Consider the following 23,374-nt stretch of genomic DNA (forward strand, 5'->3'; position numbering starts at 1 on the left):
TAGTGAAATTATATAATTTATATTTGTATGGGAATGATAAAGATGTTCCTTTATTGGGATAATTTATGAAAACATGTTGTAGGTGAGCCTTGTGATCATGTACATTTATAATTTAAAACAATATCTCTTTTATTGATATTAAAATCTATTTTATCTTTTCTCTAAGGACATGTCCATACTCAGGATATGGATGTAATATATCAGGTCAAACCATTAACTATCTTTCTTCTTTTGTTTTTGTTGCTTTAAAGTTTAATTAAAATATGACAGAACAGGCTCAAATGGCTTCACATTGTGTTTTGAAATTCATCCCAACTGCAGGCTAGTAACCTGCAGGTTGGAGAGACTGCTGAAGACCAGAAGCTTCAGCATCCGCTTGGTGCCAGGATCTACCTCAACGATCTCCTGAATAAGGGCTGAGACCTCAGGAATGTCTACTTTTTCTCTCTTCCTCCTGCAGCTTGATAGAGATACCCCTCTCAGGGCCTTTCTGAATTCTCTTCAACAAATGCATGATATAGACGGCTATCTTAATGCCAGATTTCTTGCTGGGGATAGTCATGATTTCCTTGCACATACGCCTATTGGTGTGGAAACGATTACCCAGGTAAATACAGTATTTCCGATGATGACCCAGGCCTCCTTCATCACAGTCTTGGGGTGTGCAAGTACATCCCATGTGGATGGGTCCCGCTAAAAGAGAAGTACCTTTAAAAAAATTATTGCTACAATCAGCTACTTAAAAAGACACATGACAGTTACATTCTAATTGAGTTTAAAATCTCTAGTTCACATGACTTTGAGATTGCCTTTTACATATGCAAGAATTTTGTAAATATATATGGCTAAGTGAGATAGATGTAAAGTTAAACCAAAATTTAATTAAAATTACGAAGCTGGATCTGAGAAATGGATGTCATAAAGCTAATAGGAGCTAAAATTCCCTCCTCTGAGAGATATGTGGACACTGGTTGAACCAGGGCATGCATAATCAATATTGGCCCTTAAGGACTTCTTTGTATAAACAATACATTTCCTGATGGTATTAAATTTAACAAAGTAAGAAATTTTACAAGTCATTGTTTCTTTATGTTGATGAACAGCCACCTCCTGAGAGGGATGGGCTGAAGATTTGCTGGTAGACCACAACCTCATGGTGATGCATAGATTAATGGAGATTGGTTAAATAAAGACGGAAGTGTTAGTCAATAAGATAGAGCTAATGAGCCAGGCAGTGATTTAATTAATACAGTTTCTCTGTGGTTCTTTTGAGAGTCTGGGTGGCCAATAAACAAACAAGCAACATCTTTGACCTAATTTTAGTTTTTTAAATACTTTATTGTTGCTTTGTTTTAATTTTTTAAATAAACAAATCTATAATTAATTACATTTCTCTTGCAAATATATTCCCTCAATGTTGGACTTTTCTTTTTTACTTTTATTGTCTTAAATGTGATTTTTTTTTTTTTTTTTTTTTTGGTTTTTCGAGACAGGGTTTCTCTGTGGTTTTGATTTCTGTCCTGGAACTAGCTCTTGTAGACCAGGCTGGTCTCGAACTCACAGAGATCCGCCTGCCTCTGCCTCCCGAGTGCTGGGATTAAAGGCGTGCGCCACCACCGCCCGGCTTTTATTGTCTTAAATGTGATTCTTACACAGGTAACCTATTATCCAACTTAGAAACCTAAGATTCATAAATTGAACCTTTTGTCTTCTACTAAAAGTGTCAAAACTCAAAGAAGTGTCATCTGGATTTAATTCTATTCTCATAGGACATTTATAGCTTCTTGTTTCACATGTACTTTTATGATCAACATTGAGAAAATGAGGGATATAAAGGTAAAGGAAAAAAGTTAGGTATTTTGATGAAATCAAATTTAAGGTAACCAAAAACATTTATTTTTCTCAACTATAAAATTATTTGAATGACCTATTCCAATAAAAAATAATGTGCACACAGTGACACAGTGATTAAATTTTGCATACAAAAACTTAAGCATTCACTAACAGGCTTTCTCATATTCATCTAAGAAATTTTGAATCAAATTATAGTCTCCTTTCTAATCCCTGAATTCTCGGTAGTGATATGGTCTATGTTGTTTCTCATATTCCTGGTGTGTGACTCCATTTGCTATTACTCTGTAATTGTAGTTATGTTAGGCACTTCTACTTGATTGATAACTGTTAGTTAAGAGATCATCAAAGTCATACACATGTGTAGTTTTTTCACAATATTACACCTCAGCCTCCACAGCAGCAGTTGAACCTGTAGAGTAGAAATGAGATTTTTTCCGTCACATCTAAGAATAGATGCACATAATGTCTGTCCAGGGTGAAATGTAAATTGAGTAACTGTATAGTACACCTGCATATTTCTCCCCTGAAGCATTTTCAATTAGGTTTTAGAGAATACTGTCCATAATCACAAAGTCACCATCTGCTGTTTTTTTTTTTATCAACATCACTTATATTTCTAAACTAAATGGAGACTGTATAATGGGTTTTGCATTGTAGCTTACTTTATTTAATTGTTTAGAGCAAAATGATCAGGGCCATTGACCATACTCATAATTATTCCTTCCCCCTTCCTCCCTTCCTTCCTTGCTTTTCTTCCTTTCCCCTTCAACATTTTCCTTTTTTTCCTTCCTTCCTAATGAAGGTGACACAGTGTGGTTTTTAGCCTAACTGGATTCTCTTTTAAAAGCCTGTTGAAGGAAGCTTAGACATTCTATGTAGTACTGAATGCTTTCATCTGTGTGATAATATTCTTTGGATAAAATTAATGAAAGGTTAAAATTAATACCAAAGTTAACATGTCAGCTTCTCAAAAGTAAAGCAAGGAACTCTGTAAATGCTCAACAGTCCAAAAAGAGCACATCTATTCAAAGTTTTCTTTTTTTAACCATCAAGTGTAAACAGAGAAAAAAATTGAAAAGAAAAAGTGGTAAGAATAATGAAAATTGCATATATTAAAATATTATTATCTTAATTATTTTAATGATAGAAAAAGTGCTCTTGGTATTTTGTCTCAATTTAATTTGGTCATTATTTTAAAAAGTCTCAAAAATGCCAAAATTATTTTTTGCAAATTCATTGTTGAATAATGGAATGCTAGCATGATTTCTTTAAGGAAAATTGAAAGCGTTTTTTTGGTACATACTTGAACATTTATTTCACAATAAAATGTTTTATTTAGTGTTTCAAGTAACTATAACCGCTTTCTCTGACTTTTTGATTTAAACATAAAGATTGATTGATTTATCAGATTACCTTCAAATATAATTTATTTGTTAGATAATGATAGGCTCTATAATGTGAATATACACGTTTATGAAGAATGGGCACATTAAGCTATTCAAATATACTCTTTTCTAAAACCAATGGAGGTCATTGGGTGAAATCTATTTTTAATCATTCTGAGAACATAATTAATTTTCTTGTCCACATCCCAAGGATGACAAATAGTCTCTATCATAAATATTGTTTTTTTCCAAATTAAAACATTTGATTCATGCTTATATCAAGATAAAACAGGTTGTCTCAATGTCATTTGTAGATGCATTAATCAAGTTATTAATGTGCCACAGAATGATGCTAGGTAATATCTATTCTGCCTCCTATCAAGTTAAAATTTTCTTATAAACATTTCAATAAAAAAACTCTGCTTAATTTTTGGCTTATTCTTTGTGAAACATGCCATACTATAGTAAAATTTTAAATTACATCAGTTAAAAATAGAAATTTCTATGACAATTATGGCATGTGAATCATTAGAATTAATAACGTGTAACTCTACCGCAAAGCAGATGGAATATTCATAGATTCTAAATACTGGTTAATAGAGTGATAGACTGCCTTATTCAATATAATGTCACAATGATGAGACAATATAAAAATGGCAAAGCACAAATAAATGTGAGCTATTTATTCTTTCTGCTGCCCGGACGTCACTACTATTGAACAATTTCTATACCCCTACAACAAGAACTAATATATTTGTGATGGTCCTTTCCAGAAAAAAAGTACTCTACAGAGCCTTAAAGTTTCATTCAGTTCTCTTACTTTGTAGATGATTCTCAATATTGTAGTTCATTGCATGTTTCTATTATCTATTACCTGAAACATTTTTAACTGATTTTATAGGAATAGTCCATTTAGTTATAATGTGTTTGTGATATCTTGTGATCTTATATTATTGGTCTACGGGTTTAGTCTAAGGTATCCATAGACAAGTATTTTGTATAATATTACTTATTTTTATTAAAACCTGTGTGGCTTTAACTCATAGTCTACTCTAAAATGTATCAACCTTTGGGCCATGACTCCTTCAGTGAACAAATGACCACTCACATAGATTGCATATTAGATATCCTACATATCATATAGTTATATTGCAATTAATAACAGTGGTCATTACAGTTAAGAAATAGCAATAAAAATAATTTTATGGTTGGTGGTCACAATAATATGAGTAACTATATTAAACTATATTAAAGCAATAGAAAGTTTGAGAAGCACTGTTCTACTCTAAGGAATGCTTAATGATTAATTGAGAATAACATGTAACTACCTCCTTTGTGTAGAATATTATGTGCTCTTCAGTCTAGTTGTTAGCATTACTGAAGTCCATTGACAATTTATTCTCCTTTGTGAATATTCTGCTTATTATCAAAAATAAATTGTCCAAACCACCACCAATTCTTAGGATATTATTTCTTTTTACTTTTAATTTTGTTAAAATTTGTTCTAAATATTTTGAGGCTGTATTTTTTAGTATATTTTTTCCTCATCTAATAATTTGCCACTTTGTGTTTTCTTACTATTTAAAGTCCATTTTCAGAAACTTACATTTTTGTAACTCTTATATAGAATGAATTTCTTTCTTGCATCCATGTTTTCTGGATGTTAATGTTTCTTTTAGGCAGCATATGACTAAGACAGGTGTTTGTTTGATTCAGCCAATTTTTTCCTTTGATTGATGAATTTAATCCATTTTATTCAAGATCATTAGAGAGAAGAATATGCTTCTAGCTTTCTGCACTTACTTCTTTGAATAACTGTCACATATTTTGATCCTCATAACTCCCATCACTATCATCTTTTGTGTTTAGATGATGTTTTGGTAGTGTATCATTTGGGCTTTCTTCTTAATTTTTGTATATATAATATACATTTCTTAAACATTGTAAGGTTGCATATAGCATCCTAATTTTGACAATATAGTTCAAATTGTTAGCAACTTAATTCTAGTGGCATATAAAATCTTTGTTCCTGTGTAGATCCTTTTCCGTTCTTTTCTAACATGATAATACTATTTAAAGAATGTATTAAAGGATATTTGATATTTATCCAGTGAGCTACAAAAAGCTATTTAAAATACCTCCACTTATTTTCCTATATGCAGAAGGTATTTAGGTTCTAATATTTGTTCTAATCTTAAGGAAACCCAAATTTTATTGTAGTTAATAGTTTCTCATAGAATCTCCAAAAAGATACTTAAGACTTGTTATAGAAAAGCAAAATGATATTTAGTATATTTTAAGAGAGACCTTTAGAGTAAAAAAGACACTAGAAAAATTGTAAGAGAGAGAATGATGTTATTCACTCACAAGAGAAGGTAATAAGGGCAATTTTTATAGTATAAAATAGGAATTGGTTTGCACAAGATCAAGAAAATTAAACATTTCAGCATGGAGGAGCAAGGCACTAAAGGTCTCAATTCTAGAAGTGGAGTTTTGGGCAGTTAATAGATACAAAGAAAGAATTACCATTTTTTTCTCTAGTTTTTCAGCAATTCATAGGTTTCCCATGTTCTAAAAACTGATCATGAGCCTATACGAATATGGGCAACAACATTTGACCTGGTAAAAAATAAAACATCATATATAAAATCAGGGTATGCATTTTGGAGGAAGATTTGATGGGGCATTCTGGAAATGTTGAAGGGGTACATTATATACATGTATGAAAATTTAAATAAATAAAATTAATAAAATTTCAACAAAAAGCAGAGGAATTGCATATCAAATGGAAGAAAGAATTTGAATAGAAAAAAGTATTTTTTTCTAAACAAAATGAACAAAATGTATTAAAACTTGTTGGCATTAGGAATGAGAGTCAACTTGTCCATTGTAAAGAAATTACATGAGATCGTTTAAATGGGAAAATCCCCTCTATGTTCATATCTTTGCTTGATTAGCCCCCAGATGTTGAACTTACTGGGAAGGATTAGGGGCTGTGACCTTGTTGAAACAAGCATGCATTTGTTACATGAAGTGTGTCACTAGGAGTGGGTTACGATGTCTCAAAAGTTCATGACAGGCACAGTCTCTCTATATCTGCCTAATGCCTGGATATCAGAATGTAAAGTTATCGGTTACTTCTCTGGCACTATGCCTTTCTGTTTTCTGCCATGATGCTCATGAACCAAAATAAAACTGTAAGTTAGCCCTCAATTCAATACTTCCTTTTGTAAGTTACCTTGGTCAAAATATGTCCTGACAGCGATAAAACTATAACTATGCTGTTCTATAGTAAACTAACAGTAAGTGTCACAATAATATTAAATCAGAGATTTGACATTGTACAAAAGGGATTGGAGATGCTCCATCCCAGATGTGCAATGGAGGGGCTAGATGGACAAGGGAGTGATGTTTGTGAGTTACTACCATCACCTGGATTAGAAGATTTACAGAAAACACATATAAAGACAGCCACCAGCACAGAACTTGCTTTCACTGGAAGCTATGAATTACTATACCGATATTTTGGTCAGGTACAGCATTTTGAAATTACATGTCAGACAATAGAGATGGGTTTGCAGCTCTACATAATATTTTACATGGCCATTTAGATATTCAGTTGATATCCAATATTATATAATAGAAATGAAGAGCAATGACATAAATTTATATATTATATTAAAAACACAAATAACAAATTGCAGTGAATAGAATACTCTTTAAGTTTAATATTGAAGATATATATATATATATATATATATATATATGAATAAGAATGCTCAGCATCTACCATTTGAATACCATAGGGAGAAATTTAAACTTAATAAATTACATCATAAATCATAATTTAGAAGAAATGTTTATTATACTACTTACAATCATGTCTTAAGTTAAAATCAGCATGAGAAATAAAATACTGTCTCATTACTAGCTCAAACATCTGAAACTTGACCAAGATCTTGTACATGTTTATATTTGAAAAATTTTTCAATTATTTTATACACCTTTCAGAATTATAAACCTATTTGATTATGTGTTCAGTATTCTTTCTTTAATATATATAATGTTAATTATGAGATAAGATAAACATAAGGTGACAAATTATCTAGTTCACATATACTTTTTGAAAATTATCTTAACTTCACCTATCTTTAAATTTATCTATTATTTAGTTCAAGCACTGTTATAGGAGAGCTGAAATTGTGTTTTGAACTAGCTCAGTTTTGGATCATGTTGATGTATTTGCTAGAATTTGGGAGAATGCACTGGTAAGGGTGATGAAGCTGTTTCAGGGTTTGTTGGCTGAAAGAACTACTTTAAAAGTGTAGAATGTAGAGTGATTTATTTTTCTTGCATTTTCTGATCTTTAGCTGAAGAATTTCCCATTTTAGGGTTCAAAGAGTTTAAAAAGCATCTGTACATTGGATAATTACATCTTCAAATAAATTTCCCCTCCAATTTCCTTTGGGCATAAACTTGTTCATATGTCACTCAATGTATACCGGGAGAGTGACTTTGCTGTGTATCTTCTGACATCCACTCCCCTCATTAATACTGATGGGAAATGAAGATAACATTGCCCCTGAGCTACAAACTCGCTGAAACTTCTCTTATTAGACACCCAACTTTTTAATACAATGAAAGCATCCTCAATATTTTCTTGTCTCATGAATAGCTAAATTAACTTGGCTCTACCTTGAAGCTTTAGTTCAATTATTTTTCAATGACATTATGCATTTTTTTCATTCACAGACATACTTTATTTTTCCACTTACCACTGCCCTCTTTCCCCGTTGACATTTGTTTTAGAAGTGTTCAGAAAATTTTGGATACTGCATTTTATAGAGATAAATAACATTTTGGGTTATATAAACAGCCCAGAGAAAAAAACAATAGGCTCTTAATAACAAATACATGATACACTAATGCTTGTCTAAGGAATATTTCTAATGATTCCTTTTGCTCTTCTGCTTTCAACCTTGAAAACCAGAGAATAGTTCACGTTTGGAATTGAAGTTGTGTCTTCAGAGGCTCACGTTATTCTATTGTCACACACAGCTGTTAAAGGTGTGAAAAACAATTTCATCTCCCTGAGAAATATTTATTTAAAGCACCCTGTAATAGTACACTATATCAAGGGTCGTTTTCACTTTCGTTCAATTGAAGACATTGCAAATTATGTTTAGCACTTTTCCTTTTGCAGAATCAATATATTCAAGTAATTCTAACTGGATCTTTTCCCTTGAATGTTTAAAATTATATGTATAATATGAGATTCTTTCATGAGCATTACATAAAGGAAAAGAATTGGTCTTCTGAAAAAATTTAGAATAAGGGATTCTTTTTCCCAACAAAGTTCAATTTCTGTAATCATTCTTTGACATTTGATTTCATTACTAGAAGCCTTACTATTCGTGATAGGAAATAAGCCATTCCAAATCAGAAAGTGATTGAGGCTTTCAGGTTTCAAGGTCTTGAGATCTCATAACCCTAAGTTGTCTAAGAAGATGTGTACAAATCACATTTAGAGTTTTTATGAACAGACAACATTTTTCCTGACATGTGTTAGCCTTGAGATACTTTTAGAAGACTATAAAGATCAATTGGGAAAGAAACCATTTCCATTAATATTCTTGTGAAATAAGAGTCTCATAGTAATATGTAAACAAAAAGTGCCACTGCAGTATCAATTATTAGGGATTATCTTTATTATGCCCAGACCTTATATGTAGGAAATATTTTCAAATGACTGGAAAGCATACTCAAATAGAATATTGCAGCAGCACCTCTTGCAGCTTCTAGGAATGCATACAAATACACCTATTTTCTTTCTCTGTGCCCATCTTCTGAAGAACATATAATTCCTACTGATTGTGCTCTGTTACATTATAGAAATCATTATAGAAATACATTTTAACACAATATTATATTGTAATACAAAATAAGAAATGCAGGGCATGCATATTTGTGACAGACACTAAAATGGATTATAAAACAAAACAGATTTTTTAAAAAGAAGAAATATAAACAACTAAGACACAGCTTTACAAGTTTTCAGCGTCCTTAGCAGATTAGTAAAAGGCAGATTAAACTGAATTTGAGATTTTATCTCACTCTACTCAGAATGGTTGTCATCAAGTGGTGAAACCAAGCAGATATCTGAGTTAAAGGACAATCTGGTGTACAGAGTGAGTTCCTTGACAGTCAGGGAGGGCTATACCCTGTCCAAAATCTAATAAAAATAAAATAAAAACATAAAAAACCAACAAAACCAAAAACCACCATTCATATATAAATGGGGAGAGGAGAAAGAAAAAACAAATTCCAGCAAGTACTAATGGCAAAATTTGCTGACAAGAATGTGGGAAAAGAGAAACGTTTTAAACAATGCTAATGGTGGTAGCTACTAGTGTGGTGTAGCCATTTTGCAAATTAGTTGAGAAATTTGAAATAAAACTACCACTCAACTCAAATTCATCATTGATGGATTATACTCAAAAGATTGAATATACCAATACTGAGATAATTTTACACCATGATCACTAATGTTTCGTTCAGAATAGTTAGAAATCGGAAGCAGCCTATATGTATATCAACTGATTAATGAAAAGGTGGTGGTTATATACAATGGAATTTTATGTAGTCTCAAATACAAATGAAGTCAAGACACTTGCTGGTAAAGTGAATGAAACTGAAAATAAGTACTAAGTGAAGTCATCAGGCACATAGGGACACATGCCACAGATTCTGTGTCACATGCAGATTTTAGCTTGGATTTGCTAGCCCATTTTCCTTAACTTGGAGTAGCCCTGGAAACCTGGTACTAGGAAGACAACATCAGGAAGGTACAAAGTGTTTTTAAGACAGTGGAGATAAAACAAAGGAGCAAGAATGCATAATGAGATTAAAAGATTGATGTGGAGGGGAGGTGTGGTGTGCTGCAGAGATGAAGGTATAGGACTGGAGAATGGGATGGGATTAACCAAAATGCAGGGAGTAAGAAAATGTCATATGGGTACCTAGTAGCTCAATTTAAAATAAAATTGAACTCAAATTAAAATAAAACCAAAATTAAAATATGAAAGCAATGTAACAAAGAAATTACCCTACATGGCCAGATGATTCTACTCATGGAAACTACATTCAAAGTTAATTCCTCCTTCCAGTTGTGCTGCTTCTGCAGGGAGGACAAAGATGCTTCAGAGGCCTCAAGCAATACAGGATTTTGTCAATATTCTTGGTTGCCAACCAGAACGAAAGGGCAAGATCTTATTGCAGGAGCCCCCATCCTTTGATTTCAAACTCTAGAGAAAACAAGGTAGAAGTGAACTGGGAGCTTCCTCCCCGGTTGCTAGCTTTATAATTGTCAGGTGATGTGGAGCTTCTAGAAGAGACAAGGCATCTTTTCCAGCTATGAGGCCTACATGTAAACCAAAAAGTAACAAACAACCTCCTACAAATAAATAAATAAGTAAATAAAAAGCAACCTGCTGAGCAAGATATACCTGTCTGTCCAGCGGCAGTACAATTCCAGTGCTCCTTCTCTCTCTGATTGGATTTGAGTGCTGAACCACTTGTGGGATCCAGTGTCAGATCCAGCGTCAGATCCAGCAGCTGCAATTGAGGAACTCACTATTGTTAATTAACGAAATCTATGTAACATCAACTCTATTATAAAACATATACCACAAATAATATCACACAAGACATTATAATACTATAGGTACAATAGCTATACCCATAGACAAAATGAAACAACAATATAGTAATAATATGCTAACATATCTCATTAATTTGGTTCACTTCACAAGGTAGAGATGGAAATTAGCACTTTTATGAGAAAAAAATAAGGTAATGTTTTCAACAGTATATCTCCGAGAGATTATTAACCTTGCCTATGGGAGTATCATAGTGCCTAAAACCCCCATAACAAATCAGTAAGTTTAGGTCTAGGCTAGTGATCTCCCTGTCTAAGAAGTCTCCATAGAACAAAAAACTTAGAGCTTTCTGGAGGCAATGGTTGTCCTCTGTGTTTTTAATTGTTTTTTTTTTCTGCTGCGCACAGTGACACTAAAATCATCATGAGCTCATCCTTGTTTTCCTAACTATCCTTAGCTACATCTCAGCCCCCAGATTCCTGCACTGTTATCCAAATCATCAGTCTATGTTGAAGCTGTTACAAAGAATTAAGCACAGTGTAGCAAATAATTCCATATTCTTATAGCCCATCTTTTTTTTTTTTGGTGAAACAAATAAAACAACCTTAATTGCTATTACGTATGCTTATTTAAATAGTTTCTTTTCAATTAATGACTAAATTTATATTTATTTACATTAAACATATTTATATATTGTATATATTTCTAGTAATTTAATATATGTTAAGGTAAATATATTGAGATACTCTATATACATACTAAAGTACTAAAATACACTGCATAAACCTAATTTTGTTCTGGTATCACCTTACTAGAATATAGACTTCAATTTTTAATAGTATGTGAGAATTCAGGACAAAAAAAATGTCCTTTGAAATTTTTTTTCTACAAAGATTTTAATTTTTCAACGTCTTTCCAGTATTAACTATATCTATAAAATCCATTGAGTCCCCAATTCTATGCCTTTTGGTGGAGGAATATTATTAAATTCTTAAATGCTGGAAACATTTCATTAGTGAAATTATTCATATCTATGAAATTTGATAGCTTCTATGAGGATTGTCAGCTTTAGTGTAACCCTAGTAAATTGATCATGCTCCAATAAAATGGTTCTATATCTAAGAATATGTAATTAGTGTAATGTGGATTTCATGAGTTTAAAAAAGAGAACACAGATCTGTGTCAGTAAGAAAGAGCAATGGATATGGGAGTCAGTGGGTATATTATTATCCATTGTATAAAATTCTCAAAGTACTAAAAAAAAAATCAGAGAATAAAAACAGTGTACCGGTCCATGCAGAATTAAGACTATCTCAAAATCAGATGCTTTTCTTAATGGTTTTGAGATAAGTCTTTAGGTTAAGGCTTTCCCCCAGCCCCTGGCATCCATATACTCAAAGAGCCTGGAATGTTTGGATTAAGGATTCACTCCAGTCCCTGGCATCCATATATATAAAGAGTCTGGAATATTTGGGTGAAAGTCCCATTCCAAGCCTCCTCTCCTGACAGTTATTTCAGTCCAGACTCCACCTCCGAGGAAACCCACAAAACGATAGCCCTTCCCCAAAGATGCTCAAGACCATTCCCAGAGGTTATTTAAACTGCCCCCAGAGAACAAACACATGGTTTTCTGGTCTTCCTCCCCCTCTTTTCTCTGGGGAGCCAGAAGGCCACTTGGGAGCACTAGTATCCAGTAAACCTGGCCTCTTTCTAATGTGGTCTAATTTGATCTGATTTGAATTATTGCATTGGCAGAGAGGTTTATTGGTACACAAAAGCTTTTCATCTGGAGGTCCCACTGAGCTGGGTTTTTTTTTTCTCACCAACTCAAGGCCACATGGTATGAAAACACCCTCCCTTTCACTTCCTCTCTTACAGGCTAAGATTGGCTTCTTCTGGGTAAGTTCTGAGTTCCAACTCATTGCATTTAGAGGCCCAGGATCTCACAGGATTTGGGTTGTCCTGCAAAAACTGTGACCCTGCCAGGCTCCTGACATGACTGGGACAAAGACATGTTCCATCCATATGTGTTTCTGTTCTCCCTGGCCCTCAGTAGAATCAGCCATGTGCTTGCCTGGCCTCTGCAGCCAACTCCAAGATTTTTAAATTGATCAACTGACACATATTCCTGAAAAAGTTTTATTAATTAATATATATGTGTAAATAATGTGGCCAAAGTATGCTTGTTTTATCTGCAAAATTTATAACTCCAGATTACAACAGCTCTGGAAAAATACAAACATGTGGATAGTCACAATTTCTGGTTGCCGTCAAAGTAAAAACCTCAGTACCATCTTTGGTAAGAGTACCCACATGACTTAGCCCTATCAAGGAGACATTCTGTCTCTAATATACTTGGGCCTGCTAAAATATTCCTTCTAATCTTCTTGCCTTTACTAATATTGGTAAGCTATAACTGATTTGGTAAACTATATGTCTAAATTTATAATATGTCTAATTAGATATACAAGACAGGTAGGGGTACCCTGACTCTGGAGTATGTTTACAGATCTGAGAGTATGGCATTTAACAAAAGACCTTCTTGTGATTGAGAGACATGCCAGCTCCTGCAGCATCCTATAGCTTCTTTAAAAAGACACATAGCTGCAGAAGACCTTCCACTTGGAGGCTTGTCTTTAGATATGGCACAGCCATCATCACAACAAAAAGCTGCCTTCGACCTCATCAGTTTCCTGTACAATACACTGGGTGATCGATTATCTCATTCTGCCAAGACAGGTAGAGTGAACCCTACCCCCACAGGAAAATCTTCAGGCCCCCTGGACTCATCAGCTGAATGCGGGCACTGCTTCTAAGACTAAGGTTCACTGAAGACTACTATGAAGAGATTTGGGATTGCCTGCCTAGCTATAAAAGCTGTCTCACTTCTGTTCATTTATTTATCACTCCCATGTCTGTCTGATGGCATTTGATGACTTAAGGGACTGGTAGCTCATTACTTCATTTGTTTAGTTTCCTGCTAAAAATACAGAGAGGAGTTCCTTTTTCACAGGCTTCACGATCTAGGAATAACAGGGTTCAGGTATATCTTGAGAGGTTTAGAGTTTCCAATTTCCCTTTTTCTGGTCTGGCAAAATCTAACATTCTCAGAGCCTATTTTAACCACATCCATTTTCAAGCATATTTTACAGGTCACTCTTGCTGTCTGGGCCAAGACCAACTTACAGTGGTCCTTCTAGAAAATGCCAACATTTGCACCAGCTCCTGGGACTTTACCATAGGTGCCACCTCTCCAGGCTCAAATGAACACCTACCAAACAACTGAAATCTGGTTTTAAAGAACATATCTGCTGTCTTGTCTCACTTATTCACCTGTGCCTCTTCTGTACAGCCAGGACAATTGGCAGTCCCATTCTTTCTGGCAGTTAATGGCCCTTTCTATGGCTATCCCCATTCACAGGGTGGAAAATAATAATCTAATTTTACTCCTAGTCACTAGCCTTCTCATCACCATCAAGGATCAGATGTCTGAGGTCTCCATGGTAGCAGTTAAACAAATGCCTCTCCACTTATACCTCCCTCTGAGCGCGAGCCCACCAACTCCCAACTCTCTCCTCCAACACATCTTACCATACACGGAGGAGGTAGCCAGACTTGAGCGGGTGCCCTATACCCAAAGAGTCTGGGTGTTAGCATCACCCCAGCCCCTGGTATTCATATATAAAGTCTGGAATGTTTGGGTTAAGGCTTCACCCCAACCCCTGGCATCCATAAATCCAAAGAATGTTTGGATTAAGGATTCACCCCAGGCCCTGGCAACCATCAGAGTCTAGAATGTTTGGGTGGAAGTTCCATCCCAAGCCCCCTTCCCCGAGAGTTGCATCAGTCTAGACTCCACCTCCAAGAAAGCCCACCAAATGATGACTCCTCCCCAGAGATGCTCAAGACCACTCCCACGGGGCATTTAAACTCCCCTCCAGAGAACAAACACATAGTTTTCTGATCTTCTTTCCCCCATCCTCCCTGGGGAGCTAGAATGCCATCTGGTAGTCCTCCTATTAATTAAACGTGGGCTTTTTCTGATTCTGTTTTACCTGATCTGGTTAGAATTATTAAAAAGACAGAGAGGTTTATTGGGGTGCAGAAACTTTTCAATAATCTCTTATCATATAGCTTTGGGGACCTTGATATTGCTATGTAAACCATACTGGCTTTGAAAACACAGAAATCCATCTGCTTCTGTCTCCCAAGGTCTTATGCTAAGGAAGTGCACCATCATATTCAGCCATATTTAACTTAGAAAGTTCTCCCAAATAGGGTGTGGCCATCTAAATCTCTACACAGACCAAAAAGAAAAAGTAAACTAGAGCTCTAAATATGATCTCACACAAGATATAAGCTTTTTGACTGATCCTGTATCCTTGCCCACTGCCAGAAATGGCATTTGCCTTGCTCAGTTACAATTTTACTGACAAATATTTCTTATTAAGTAAGATAACTAAAAATGTATGTGAGTATAGAGCCTTACTTGTCTTACCACATCATGTTCAATAACGTGTTTGCAGAACTTTAATTTCAATACCGCATATACTGGACTTTGTATATCAGATGTAAAACCACTCCGACAATCAACAAGGCACTTTCTTCTGTCGATACTACATAAAATCTTTGACCAGCACCTATGCAATAGGTGTTATGTAGTCAATGAAAGCAGTAATGTTATTACAACATGATAAATTCTACTTGTGATTCATTTAAACTAGCTTTGCATCTCACTACTCGATCAATTATTTTGAGACATTAAGAGAAACTAGAACAACTTTTGTAATAAAATTAGTAAAAATGATAATTTTCTATCAACTAGCAATTCTGAAGTTGAATTTTAATTCGTGACTTTAAAGTGAGAATATCAATTTATATTTATTTTTTTTGAGTGACTTAGTATTGAACCTTAACCTTTTAAGGCAAGTTCTACAAAACAAACCTATATCCCTATGTCCAAACTTGTCCTTTAACAGTGTGGCTTCAATGTTAAACTTAGATTAATGGGTCCCATCTAAGACATCATAAATGCTTCCTGAATAACAATAAGCTTCCTATTTAAATTTTTTGTTTTGTGTATTATAAATAAAATGAAATTTGTATCATGGCTAGTGTATTTTGAGTGTGTGTACTCAGACTTGACATCTCTGAAACATTGATTATTCAGCATGTAAAATACACATTTCTTTGTGTGAGCAGAAACTTCTCATTTGGTTCTTGGCTGCCTTGATGTGTATAATCACACAGAAACTGTATTAATTACAACACTGTTTGGCCAATAGCTTATGCATACTTCTAACTAATTCTTACATCTTAAATTAGCCCATTTCTATTAATCTGTGAATCACCATGAGGCTGTGCCCTACCAGTAAGGTTCTGGCTGGTGTCTGGCATCTTTCTCTCTCAGCTGCTACTTTGAGTCTTTGAATCCACCTACTTTCTTTCTATATCTCTGTTCGGATTTCCCACCTGGATTTACTCTAGTAAGCCACTGGCCAAAATGATTTCTTTAATAACTAATGATAATAGCATACAGAGGGGAATCCCACATTACCATGTTTTAATCTAGTTAAAGGGGAGAAAAAAGCCTGCCTGAGAATATATCCTAGCATAATGTAGAGAAGAAAACAAAAATGCTATCTTATCTGAAGATAAGTAAGGTTAGTTTAGAGTCTATAAGTAGATGTGTGTGTGTGTGTGTGTGTAAGTTCATAACACACATGTGCTCTCAATCGTAAAAGCACAAATGTGAGCAGGCACCCATGCATGTGCTGATGCAGACAGAAACCCAAGAATGTGTTGATGCAGGCGGAAACTCAAGATTTTCCTTGGGTAGATTCCTCAGGAGTTGTCTGCTTTCTCTTTTGAAGCACCATGTGTCCTGGGAACTAAACTGAGCTCTCTGAAAGAGATGCAAGTGCTCTTACAAACTGAACCACCTTTCCAGTCCCACTTTACATTTTGAAACATGGTCCCTCTCTAATCTAGAGAAGTCACTTAGAAGGCTGTTCTGTTTCCCTGGGTTTACCTAGGAAACCACTGGTCTCCAAGACTGGTATCACAAGTACACTTCCATCATGCCCAGTACTGTTTATGTGCCTTCTGGGGATCAAACGCAGGCGTCAGTGCTTGCAAGGCACGTTCTTTTACCGACAGCTTTCTCCCGAGAACTATGCTCCGCAGACATTTGTAGTCTGCCACTCAGTCTGCTCAGAGAACCCATTACAGGTGAATCATGTTCTCTATCACTGCACCCAACATAGCTGATTCTGCTCTGTCAAGAGCACAGACTATAAACTACTGGGCAAAATATCAGAACGACTCAAGTTTAGAACCACACCCAAGTGAAAATTAATTTTAAATGATTTTATATAATTTGTCTCAATATTCTAACTAGCTTGTACCATTTAAGAGTTCTCTCTCTCTCTCTCATATATATATATATATGAATGATATATATATATATATATATATATATATATATATATATATATATATGAATGAAAGCAAAGTGTTGCCTGTGGGAACTGAAACCTACTGAAGGAACAGTACATTCAATTTTTCCTTCTTGTGCTCTGTGGCATATGCTCATTTATTGCAATGATGGGAGGAATAGCATTTGGTGTCTTAAAATGTTCCCTATCTTTTTCTTGTTTCGCTTGCATATTAATAAATGGTACATATGATGTTCTTTTTAAAAATGGAATGTCAATTTTCTTCTTGGATCTTGCATAGTATTGTTTGGTTGGGTTTTTTTTTTTTGGTTGTTTTTTGTGTGTTTGTTTTAAACATTATTTTAGTGCCTACAAGCTAATTCCAGATCAGAAGTTTTCAGTTTTTGCTTTCAGGAAAAGTCTATAAGAGAAGCTGGAAATCATTTATTTTTCTTGTTTTTAAACACAGTATGTCTATTCATCAAGAATATTAAAATTTATGATCATAATATACATTGAAACAACCAAATTTCTCAGTGTTTTCAAACTCTTGTTATGTTAACCTTTGAAATTTCAGGGAAAATAGACTAATATTCATCATGTGTTCCCCAAAATATCCAAATTATTATATTTTATACTTACTTCTAACAATCTTCAGCATTTTCTAGAAAAGCTACTGACTGTATTTCTTTGTTTGAATACTTGTATATATAAACCATTAAATCCTTTGTCTATTGACAGTTCTTTTTCTTGATATTTAACTTCTGAAATTCTTTGTAATTTTGTATATCAGTACCTGTCAGTGGTATAATTCTGTGGGTTCTCTGTGTACTCTATGGATAGCTTCTTTTAAAGTATACAATGTTTGAATTTTAAGTAATCCCATATTTTGAGATGCAGGACTAGTTTTTGTGTTCTTTATGTTCTGTTCCGAAAGTTCTTGCCTACTCCAATGTCTGGATTGAATATTTATTGTCTCTCTCCAGTGTTTCAAGGGATGTAAAACAAACTAGAAAGCAAATGGAAACCATAAACATGCAGGTATAGCTATCCTATACCTGACAAACATCACAACACAACTATTAAGAAAATAAGGAGCATTATATTTTAATTAATACATTTCTGATATGAAGCTTGCTATATATGTCCTGGGTTGGCTCTGCTTTAACAGGCATGCAAAATATTTATTCTAGTGTTCATAGATTATTAAGAACCACTGGTGCATATAAAACTTTATTTAGAAAATGTGGGAGAGTTAGACATTTAATTGACTCTAGAAAAAAATTTTTTTAACATTTTTTTATTGATAAAAGAATAAAGAAAAAAAACAAATTTCCACCTCCTCCCAGCCTCCCCTTTCCCTCCCCCTCCTCCCACTCTTCTCCCCCTCCTCCCACTCTTCTCCCCCTCCTCCCACCCCTCTCCCCTTCCCCCCACTCCTCTCCCCCTCTCTCTCCAGTCCAAAGAGCAGTCAGGGTTCCCTGCCCTGTGGTAAGTCCTAGGTCCTCCCCCCTCCGTCCATATCTAGGAAGGTGAACATCCAAACTGGCTAGGCTCCCACCAAGCCAGCAGATTGCGTAGGATCAAAACTGCGTGCCACTGTCCTTGGCGTCTCATCAGCCCTCATTGTTCGTCATGATCAGAGAGTCCAGTTTTATCCCATGCTTTTTCTGGTAACAGTCCAGCTGGCCTTGGTGAGCTCCCAGTAGATCAGCTCCACTGTCTCAGTGGGTGGGTGCACCCCTCGTGGTCCCGACTTCTTTGCTCATGTTCTCCCTCCTTCTGCTCCTCATTGGGACCTTGGGAGCTCAGTCCAGTGCTCCAGTGTGGGTCTCTGTCTCTATCTCCATCCATCGCCAGATGAAAGTTCTAAGATGATATGCAAGATATTCGTCAGTATTGCGCTAGGATGGGGTCATTTCAGGTTCCCTATCCTCAGCTGCCCAAGTAAAAAACAATGACTTCTCGAATTTTGCATGCAAATGGATGGAAATAGAAAACACTATCCTGAGTGAGGTATCCCAGACCCAAAAAGAAGAACATGGGATGTACTCACTCATAATTGGTTTCTAGCCATAAATAGGGGCCACAGAATCTACAATTGGCAAACCTAAAGAAGCTAAGTAAGAAGGTGAACACAAGGAAAAACATAGAAAAATTTTTAAATCCATGCTGATTATGGATCAGAATGGTACAAACTTGTACTCAAAGTTGTTTTTCAAAATGTCCACAATAAATTATCTAGTCTTAATTTTTTGTCAAATTCAATTCCTTTCCTTCATTTTCCACTCATGCATTACATTCCCAGTAAACAAATGCTCATTCTAGTTATTACAGTTATGTGTGAAAAATGACTGTCATTTTCCTACCACTTACCACGAAGTTTCCTCAGGAAGTTGTTCTAATGCCAGTCTAGACTTGACAAGCCAAGTCTGAAAAAGAAAGACATCACACAAATAAGTTGTTAGGACTGAAATACGAATTCAAGTTTAAGAGGGAGCCCAGTGGGGTGGGGGAGTAGAATTTCTCTTAACAGATGAAGAGTTCTTTTTTTTTTCCTTTTCCTTTTTCTTTTTTTGCATAACAGTCTCAAAGCATGTAAGTAGCTTCACTTAGCAAGGGTACTGAACAATAACAAAGGAAATAAAATAAAAATTCACTATATTGCCTTTGAATTTAACTTCTGTAGAAAGCTTAGTAAATTGTCCATGGCATTCATTCAAAAGAATCTCTCTTGTAATTGGTGGGAAATGTCCAAAATAAAGTAGTTTTCAACTACTTTCCTTTACAACAAGCTACAGTGGACTATTTTTTAACAGTTTTTATTCATTTTTAGTTAAAATGTATTAGGTTTATCATCTTTAAATATATGACTTGATTAGGTATATAATGTGTACCTTTAATTAGGTATATCATCATGTTTCAATAAAGAATACTGTCATGATGAATGAAGGGGCAGCAAAAATATTTTGTCACTAGTTTTATCTCCAGTGTCCGCATAACCAGTTTTTATGAGAAGACGCTTGTTAGGTACAATGAAGCAAAAGCAAGGGGATCTGTGTTAGAAACTCCAAGCCGATAAAATGTATTTATGGATTCATAAAGAGAATGAGCTCATCATTGATTGTCAGATTATGGAGATCAAAGTGTTCCTTTAATCTCCAACTGACAAGCTATCCATCAGGAGAGGTGATGATATAGTTTCAACCTGAGTCCAATATCTGGAAACCAGGAAAACATGCAGTAGTCCTGAAGATGGTCTAGGTTCAAACTCAGCAAGAGTCCATTTTTTTTTTCAGAATCTTAAATTAAGGATAGAATAGTCTCACTCTTGCTCAGGCAGGGAGGGTTTTGTCCTATTTGGAAGCCTAGGGCGCCAGCACTTTAGTTCTTTCCTGATGTTAAATGGACTGGATGGAGCCAACTCCATTTGCAAAGGCAATCTCCCTTACGCAGTCTATTAATTTAAATGTTAATCTTATCCAGGGAAGTTTCACAGATATTCAAGGAATGAATTATGACTGGATGCATCCCATGGTCTACTCAAGTCGACACTTAAAATTAACTGCTATGGAAAATATCAGGAAGCAATTGTCTGTAGAAAGTGATGCCTGAGTTTCAAATACAAAATCATGACTGTTAGAGTGGCACATGTATCGTTTCACACACGAATTTTACTGAGCTCTTTCCTTAACTTACAGGAACACTATCTTCTCAAAATACAGGGAGCTTGATTTTCTTTTTAAAGCAGATGAAAAGATCTATTTTATAGATAATACTTTGCAACCACTTTGGAAATCAGTATGGTGATTTCTCAGAAAATTAGGAAACAGTCTACCTCAAGACCAAGCAATGCCGTTTGCTGTTGGGTATATAGCCAAAGCAAGCTCAATCATACCACAAGGACATGTGCTCAACTATGTTCATAACAGTATTATTTGTAATAGCCAGAACATGGTAACCACCTAGATGCCCCTCAACTGAAGAATGGATAAGGAAAATGTAGTACATTTTCACAATTTCACAATGGAGTATTTTACAGCAGTAAAAAAATAATGACATCTTGAAGTTTGCAGGCAAATAGAGCAATCTAGAAAAAAACAATACTGAGTGAGGTAACAGAGACCCAAAATCACAATACCTTTCTAAAATAACTACAAATGAATGTCTTCTTTTGACTACCTTGTTTCTATTGCATTTATGTTTAATTTTAAAACTATAGAAATCAAGTATTATAACCAATTTTCTCTGCATTATTGCAATAAATTATTTAAATTGTTTAACTCATTTTATTCTATATTTTTTAGCATGGGCAATAAAAACCCAAAGGCAGATATTGGGGTTCAACCTGAAGATCAGAAAAGCAAAGCAGCCAAGCCACTAGAGAGCTCTTACCTCTAAGAAATTCTCAGACTGAAAGAAAGTGAGTTTCTGTCTTATCCCATCTTATATTCCTCTATAGTGCTATGATTAAAGATGTGAACCACCATCAACTGGATCTGTTTCTGCATTGATCTTGTGTATCCCAGGGTACAGAGATCCATCTGCCTGTCTCCCAAATCCTGCAATTAAAAGTATGTGACACCACTTCCTCACCCCTATTGGTATAGTTTTACCTTCTGGTCTTCAGGCAAGTTTTATTTATAAACCATAAAAAAATCACTATAATGTGTTACTCTTACTTATATTGTTACATAAAATAGACAGTTATAAACAATAAACTGTTTAGGCCATAAGTCTATTTCATTTATACTGAATACTGACGTAAAGAGAAAAATCCAAATGCATGCAGTAAAGTTGAGACTTACAGTCTTGCTTTATCATTCCAAACTCAAACTGTTTCAATTTATATATACTAATGTAATACAATTATTAATTACCTAGACCATTTTATCTCATTTATATATTCATCAAGTTCAGTAGAATTTATAGCTCTACTTTTCTTTGTAAACATTGATATTTTTGGGTAATTAAAGTTCACTAGAGCTCTGTTGCAATCTATGGGAAACACATGGGGCAAATAATACATATTAAAATTATCATTAGTGTTCTATTAGGACAAATATTAAAATAATTTTAAAAGTTCTATACTATTAAATATATAAAAACTAACTTTGGATCAATGTTGAAATTTTGAGATTAATTCTCAGTTTTTCTCTTTGGGGAAAGGAATTTTCTCACACTTAAAGATTTTGTCTATTGATGAGCATTTCTCCTTTACCCCTGTGCTCAGTGTGATCAATACCAGTGCTGTGTGTAAGACAGAATGGATGGGTCTGTGATGTCCAAATTAGTTCTGACATTCCCCTAAACTAGCCAGTGATTTTCATGCTGTGCATGGATTACCTAATATCTGGCATTACTCTGTCTCTTCTCTAGCTTATATGCAGTATTTAATCTGTATTTATCTCAGATACAAAATCCCCTGTTTTATTATGATATTTAGGTAACTTGATTTGGCAGAAATTTTCCTCAGAAACTGTTTTTGGAAACTTGAATATCTCGGGCACTCCAGTCTGAGAAGCAGGTAGGTTAAATGCAGATCTTCACCTCTGCCTCCTCCCGTGCCCTCTGTCCCCACCTCCAGTAGATCACGAAAATCTTCACCTCCAAACTTCTTTTCCTCCAAATCATCACTTTATCACAGTCTTCTGCTCCCGGATGATTTTCTTGGGAACCTGCCGGCCACTTCCAGCCAGGGATGCAGTTAGGCTAACTGAAGAGCTTCACTTCTCTGTCTCCTTCAAACCTAATCCTCCAATCTCACTCCCAGCTCTGTATCAGGTCACCTGCACCGGTCTCCTCTCCCATCCATCACCATCCCCAGCTACAGTGGATCAAACAGAACTTCCAATACAACCTTTCTTCTCTCACTCATTAATTTATGTCCATTCCTAAATCCATGAGGCATCCATCTCATGGAAACTCTTAGGCTACTCCGGCCAGGGAAGCCGGTGACAGAAGTGCAAACCAATTCCACTTTTCCACCTGCAATTCCTCAACTTCAACCCTGTAACTACCACTTGCTCCATCCTCCAGC

At 35.0% G+C, this 23,374-nt stretch overlaps 1 pseudogene; it reads right to left on the bottom strand.

Annotated features, from left to right (window-relative positions):
- Positions 1-277: 277 nt before the first annotated feature.
- The window catches only part of LOC142838504 (small ribosomal subunit protein eS17 pseudogene), a 139,576-nt pseudogene continuing 116,479 nt past the window's right edge, over positions 278-23,374 (bottom strand).

This window comes from Microtus pennsylvanicus, chromosome 19 (genome assembly GCF_037038515.1).
Source record: "Microtus pennsylvanicus isolate mMicPen1 chromosome 19, mMicPen1.hap1, whole genome shotgun sequence".
Taxonomy (NCBI): Eukaryota; Metazoa; Chordata; class Mammalia; order Rodentia; family Cricetidae; genus Microtus; species Microtus pennsylvanicus.